The 7,477-nt window shown below is 42.3% G+C and overlaps 1 long non-coding RNA gene across 1 annotated transcript; it reads right to left on the reverse strand.

The window, feature by feature from the left end:
- Positions 1-5,967: 5,967 nt before the first annotated feature.
- LOC128197757 (uncharacterized) lies at positions 5,968-7,224 on the reverse strand. Its single transcript, XR_008250544.1, has 2 exons — positions 6,741-7,224; positions 5,968-6,464 (listed from the first exon to the last, which is right to left on the reverse strand). It is a non-coding gene; the product is annotated as an uncharacterized LOC128197757 (long non-coding RNA).
- Positions 7,225-7,477: the final 253 nt, after the last annotated feature.

Below are 7,477 nucleotides of genomic sequence, written 5' to 3' on the forward strand. Positions count from 1 at the left end.
CATCAATTGTGTTCCTTGCATTTTAAACAATTCTTTCCAGAATATACTAAGGAACAGGGGGTCCCTGTCGCTCATAATAGACACCGGGATCCCATGCAACCTAACCACCTCTTGAACAAAAACCTCTGCCACTATTCTTGCTGAATAGGGATGTTTTAATGCTATAAAATGTCCATACTTACTCAATCTGTCCACCACCACTAAAATTGCATCGTAACCGTGAGATTTTGGTAATTTGACAATGAAATCGATGCTCACCTCTTCCCACACTGCCTGAGGAATAGGCACAGGTTGGAGTAGACCCTATGGTGATGCTGCCATATATTTATGTTGCTGGCATATTACGCATCCAACAACGAAGTCTGTCACGGTTTTCTTCATTCCCCCCTAGTATAAGGACTACGGCAGCCTCCTATACGTCTTGAACACTCCTGAATGTCCACCTGTGACGGTCACATGTAATTCGGCCAATAATTTGGGAATCCAATTAGATGTAGCGGATAGCACCAACCGTCCTCTATAATGGAGTCATCCATTCTCCAGAGTATAGGGTGTATGACTATTTGGGTCCTTCTTAAGCTCCTGAACCACCTTCTTTAGTGCTTCATCTTCCTCAACTTCTTTCAACACCTCGCGGAAATCATACCAATAAGGCTGTGAGATGGCTTGTAGCTCCATATCTTCCGTAACTCCTTCCCCTTTCCTCGAGAGGGCATCAGCCACTTTGTTTGAGCTCCCCACCTTGTATACGATGTCAAAATCATAACCCATGAGCTTAGCTATCCAATTCTGCTGGCTGTGGGTTGTGATTCGTTGTTCCAGCAAGTATTTGAAACTGCGTTGATCGGTATATACCACAAACCTCCGTCCCAATAAGTAGGGCCTCTAATATTGAATGGCCATTACCAAAGCCATAAGTTCCTTTTCATACAATGAATTACTCAAAGATCCCATCGATAACGCTTTACTGAAGAAAGCAATAGGTTTTTTATTCTGCATGAGTACTGCTCCCACACCCATTCCTGAGGCATCACATTCCAGCTGAAACTCTTGGTTAAAATCTGGAAGAGTCAAAACTGGTGTCGTGGTTATGGCTGTTTTCAAATTCTCCATGGTCGTCGGTGTTGCTGGTGACCACTCAAAACTCCCCTTTTTTTAGCAAGTCTGTCAAAGGTTTGGCCATTCTCCCATATCCCTTCACAAATCGGCAACAATAACCCGTAAGGCCTAGAAACCCCCTCAAAGCCTTTAAATTCCTTGGTTCTCCCCATCCTAACACCGTCTGCACCTTCTCCGTGTCCATCTCCACTCCTCTTTCAGATATTACGTGTCCTAAGTAGCCAATTTGTTGCTTCCCAAACTCGCATTTACTTTGTTTGGCTACCCATTCCTACTGTCTCAGTAATTGCAACACCGAGCCCAGCTGCTCGAGGTGATCTCCCCATGTCCGACTATACATGAGGATATCATCGAAAAAAACTAGTACAAATCGCCTGAGGAAGGGCTGCAGCAGGTTGTTCATGGTGTTCTGGAAAGTTGTTGGGGCGTTGGTGAGCCCGAAGGGCATCACCAAAAATTCGAAGTGACCCTGATGGGTGCGGAACGCCGTTTTCGGGATATCTTCCTCTCCCATTCGGTGATAATACCCAGCCTTGAAATCTATCTTAGAAAGCTATTTGGCGCCATGCAACTCGTCCAGCAACTCCTCTATCACAGGAATGGGGTACTGATCGGGGACAGTTGCCTTGTTAAGTGCTCAGTAATCGACGCAGAACCGCCAGCTACCATTCTTCTTTTTCACTAGGATAACTGGATTGGAGTATGGGCTCCTGCTGGGACGAATAATCCCCACCTTCAAAATATCCGCAACTTGCTTCTCTATCTCCTCCTTCATAAAATAAGAATATATGAATGGCCTCACGTTGACGGGCTCCTCACCCTTTTTAAGGACAATTCGATGCTCCAAATCACGTATCGGAGGCAAGCCTTCTCGCTCCTGAAATACCTAAGTGGGTCTGTAACACAACCTTCAATTTGGTCTACTGTTCCCCCGTGAGCTCTCCTGGACACGTGTCGTCTCTTTGCTGTTCCAACTGCCCCACTTCCCACACAAGGAACCATGAGTCAGCATCCACTACCTTCTTCAGTTCTTGGGGTTCCACCAGCTGTCGAGCCAGAGTTGGGTCCCCCTGCACTCTAATCATCTTGCCTCCCATGGTATATATCATAGACATCTATCTCCAATTGATAATCACCTCTCCCAACGTTGCCAACCATGCAATTCCCAGTATAACATCTACTCCACCCAACTCGAAGACGTAAAGGTCTGCCACCACCGTAGTTTCCCCCATGTTGATCGGTACCCCCTCACAACGCCCTCTTGACATCCTCCGCCGTCCGTCCCCGTGACTCACCGCGTATGGCGCCGTGTCAGTCACCGGAAGTCTCATCTTCTCTGCCACCCGTCGGCTCACGAAATTATGGCTGGCCCCGCTATCAATGAGAATTAGCACTGGCTTCTCTCCGATTCTCCCCGCGAGCTTCATGGTTGTCGGCGACTTCATCCCTTCCGCCGAGCACGCCGACACTTCCATGCAATCCCCCTCCGGAGATCCACCTTCGATAACCACATCCTCCTCGTCTTCCGCCAACAAGAGTACTCTCAAACCTTTCTCCGAGCAGCGATGTCCTGGAGCGAAGGGGCCGTCGCACTAGAAGCATCGTCCCTCCTCTCGTCTATTCAAGAATTCCGGATAGGGCAAATTTTGAACCATTCTCCCCCCATTATCGCCGCCCCCAACATTTCCGCCTCTCTGGCCCGTCGCCGGCAACGACCCTTCTCTTCGATTCGCTGCACTCCCGTCCACACCTCCCGACCTATTAACGGTGGGTCGCTCCATTTCTCCGCGAATCACTGTCGTTGTGGGTCGCAATCCTCCCCCCACTCATTCTCACGCCATTCCAACCTCCTCCTCGCGTTCGTATCATCGCGTCCTCCACATCTCTTGCAACCCTGATCGCCTCCTCCAATTCCTTGGGGGCCTGGATGCGTACTTGGCCCTTGACCTCTTCCTTTAATCCTGCCAAAAAAAATCCTAGTGTCAACTCCTCCGTCAATCCTTGCGTCTACCCCAGCAATACCTCAAAATTCCTAGCGAATTCCTCTATGGAACCTTCTTGACGTATAGTTGCTAATTGTTCGTACACCGTGCCCCGAAACCCTCCTCCATAGCGATTGATCAATGATGCCTTTAATCTCGTCCAAGACCGGTTCTTGCTTTTGTCTTTCCAAATCTTGAATCAGTAGCTCGCACTACCCTCCATGCTGATATATGCGAGTTCAACTTTATCATCATCTACCACTTTCTGAATATCGAAAAAGTGTTATGCCCGATTGATCCAACTGTGTGGCTCTTGCCCATCAAACCCAGGTAATTCCACTCTCTTCCTCCAATTCTGATGCACTCCCCCACTTTCGCGATGCTCGTGATTGTCATTCATGGATGTACTTCCCTTTTCCGACCCTCCTCCATGATTATTCGGGCCTCCGCTCATCATCCTCATCATCTATTGAATGTCTCGCCTTATCGCCGTCGTTTCCTCTTTAATTCCTTCCACCGTTATCTCCAGGTTATCCAATCTATCCTTCGATGATTGTCCGTCCATCACTGATTCTCTCTTCCTTTTGGATCCGGCAGGTCGGACCAAATAATAAGTTCTTTATCCAAGAACCTGGGAAAAACTCACTCCTTACTTTTCAAACACACACACCGACAAAGAAATGCTTCTTTTATTCACTATCAATCAACAGAAAGAATACAGAGAGCTTAACCTCTCCCCCTTAGGACAATGAGTCCTGATCAACAATTCAATAAGGCAAAAAAGATCCCTCCCCGAAACTAATCACAACTATTTATACAAGTTCAAAAGCTTTTCCCCGCTCCCCCTAACTGACCAAACAGTTAGACCAACTAACTATGTTTCTTTCTTCTCTCATAGACTAATAATGGTCTAACAACATGTTAGGAAAAATATCCAATCATTGCTATGAGCTAATTTCATCATTTACTATGCGAATTTAATTTTTTCGTTTAGTACTCATTTTCCGCTTCCAGGAAAACACTGTTTCTACTTCCATTTTGTTTGATCCAGTTTCATTTCAATTCTTATCCGTTTTGCATGCAATTATTTTAAAAGTTTAGTCTGAATGTATACTTCAATTTCTAGTTAATAATTTGTTTCAATTCACTCTGTACTATTCGCAATAAATTGTTTTCTCCACTGTGTTCATCCAGTATTCTGCTATTGATAGATTTCTAAAACTGTTTGCATTGTTGCTTGCTGTTTGATGTATTTGGCTAGCTGGAATTCATTCCTGGACCGTGAGATAACATCCACACACTCTTAACAAGGGAATCAAAGCTTCATATCAAGGCTTGGAGGTGATAAACCGTGGCTGTTCAGAGGCTTGTGCAAGCACTTTTCTTCAAACAGCAACAATTCTATTAGAGGTCTTCAACAAGTAGGTGTCCTTATTCCCTTTTGTGTTCTTGTTCCAGCTTTTATTCCTTTCTTGGCTGGATTGTATATGTCTTTTATTGCTTGTTAGCTTTGCTTTGAGTCATATGTTTGTTCCTCTTTAGGAGTTTTCTAGAAAAATTTTCTGAAATTGCATAGCTAAGAAAGTTTTTCCATCTCCATGTTTTGTATGCTAAATTGAGTTTGATCATCTTTGGATTTAAGTGTGTGAACCTTGCTTATATGATCTGTATCCATAGAGGCAGTAAAAAAGTTCAATTGTGCTTTTAATCAAACACACTTTATTCCATAATTACTCCTTGGTTGAGACACTTTTACCAAATCTACTTGCTGAAAAAACAAAAAAAATTAAACCAAATCTGGTGTTGTTCGCTATCTGGCCAAGAGCTTTCATCTTGTGTGGTGTGTTTGATAGCTTCTTTTAAAGCCTCTTTTATCTTAAAACATACAGAATCTATAGGTTTGAGGTTTGCCAAACTATTTCCAGCATTAATTAGATCTTACTCTTCATGTATGCTTAGCATGTTGGTCTGATTTTGCTTCTTAGTTGTGTTAATTTTGTTTGCTGTCTTGCTCAATTTGTGCCACTGTTTTGACTCAAATTTCTTGCTGTTTTGTCTCTTCTAAATCTTTAGATTACTGCCACCTTGTTTTGTGCCAAGTTTCTTGTTTTCTAGGTTCTAATTTCACCAATTATCTTGTTGTTTGCATCCAATTTTTTTGGCTTCTAAAGTGTGTTGTCTTGGTTTGGTCTCCCTTTTTGGTGTTGAGGATTGGATTGTTCATTTTTCCACTTGCTTTAGCCTTGAATTAGTACTCTAAAATTGTGACTTGTGAGATATATTACTATCCTGAAAAAGAAGAGTGCAAGTGAGTGGAGTGATCTTGCTTTTTCTTTACCATAAAACCATGAGTCTTTAGCCTAAATTCTCTGGTGCTATTAGAGTGAACCTTGGCTACTATTTGCGCCACTTTTGCTGCTGTTTTCATATTGTTCTAACTTGTTTTGTTTTGAAAGTGTTGCTGCTGTTTGCATTAGAACACCATGTCTGTAGGTTCAAGCAATTCCTCTTCCAATAGAGCTAGCCATCATGGAAGTGCTTCTAGCAAGTTTGATTTGATGAAGGCATTTCAAAAAATGTAACATTGTTGAGAGGGTCGCACCTCACACAAAAGTTGTTTGCAAAATTAATGCAGTATACTACTAGGAAGTGACTCCTAGGTCATCTCTCAAGGATCAATTTGGGTTTAGTCTCAGATCAACAGGTAGTGGGGGGTTTGTGAAAGTTTTGTTTTTGATGCGGAAAAATTAAAATGAACTAAATTAAAACACGAACATAAACACGGATGTGAACACAAGATTAAAACAGTTGATCACTTAAGCTAACATCATAACTAAAATATCACAATCAAGAAAAATAGAGAACATTAAAATGAAAAATGCTTTCACCAAATTAAAAGTACAACATTGAGCTAAAGTACAACATTAAGCTAAACAATTAAATGCAAACTGAGAATGACGGGCAATTGAAATGAATGCTTAAAGAAATTTAACATTAAATGCTTGAAGAAGTAAAAAAAACTAAAGCCGTCACTCCAATGCACCGTGTGCCTCCAAAATCAATCACCTCATTAGCCCTTATGCCGAACGTATTAAAAGAAAGAAATAAAAATGCTCCCAATGTTGAATCACCATTCTAACCTCTAAAGAAAGAAAAGAAAAGTAGATTCCCCTGCTGCTGCAATAAAATCCGAATTCCATTCCTAGGTCGTAGCACCCCTTTTCCAAGTGAATGAGCTCCCTTATCAATTTGCAACACAATAAATCCCAAAATGAAATTTAAATTCAGCTTGTGTAACCACTTGAATGCTATGGGTGAATAAGGAAATGTATCTACTGCCTTGAGATGCAACGCGTCAGCAAACTATAATAAAAAGAAAATGCAACAACGAATAAAATTTCAACACCAAGCAGCGGAAATAAAATTCCAATTCAGCTAAGGAAAGAACTTGAATTGCAAGATAAATCAATGCTAGCAAAATTGCAATGATGAGCTAATAAAATAAAGGTACATTCCAGCTGAAGAAGAAAAATAGAACAACATTCAAACTAATATAAGAAATGAAAACCCATTGCAGCGGGAATGGCATTAAAAGAAAACACGTTAATCAATGAAATAAAACAAAATGAGTGAGCTAACATGTGGAGTATATAAATCCTTCTAGGTTCAAGCGTGATCTAATAAAACCCAAGTGCACCGCTTAAGCAAATAAAAGAAATGAGCTTCTAAATGACCAGCAAACTGAGAATGGGAGTGAGCTGCTTGCGATTGAAAATCAAGTTACGTCTTCTTCCATGAGCAAAATGTAGAATGCATTTGTGTGCCCTCCTCTCAGCTACTGTGGCGGCTCTCTGCAGCAAGAAAAGATGATATATATGCCACCCGTAATGTGATTCCTAAAAGCCAACAAAACCTGCCCTTGCTGGATGCTGCAGTGCTGGGCCGAGAAGAGCTGCTGGAGACGTGATGTTGCTGGATCTGCTTGCTGTGTTGCTGTCTTCTTTGGACACCTTGCTTTAGTGAAGCACCTCCTCAACGTGGCTTCTCCTGCTCTAGCCAACTGGACCGTGAGCGTGGACTTGTGGTGGGCCGTGTGCTTTCGCTGAATGAAAAGATGAATTCCCTAGCTGTAACCTCCAAGTGTGCTGTTTTTTTCCTTTGGGCCGTGAGCTTCCAAATTCAGGCCGTGACACTCCCAAAAAAAAAAATGTGGCAGCACCTCCAATTGGTTTTCTCGGCTGGACCTTGTGCTTTTCCATTCACCAATTAATAATCACTTTTCCTTAAAGAAAGAAAGAGAAGCAATACGTGAAATGTAAACAACAATAAACACATTTCAATAATAAAAGCTTGAATAGTAAAAGCATTGAACCAAA

Source organism: Vigna angularis, chromosome 7, assembly GCF_016808095.1.
Source record: "Vigna angularis cultivar LongXiaoDou No.4 chromosome 7, ASM1680809v1, whole genome shotgun sequence".
Classification (NCBI taxonomy): Eukaryota; Viridiplantae; Streptophyta; class Magnoliopsida; order Fabales; family Fabaceae; genus Vigna; species Vigna angularis.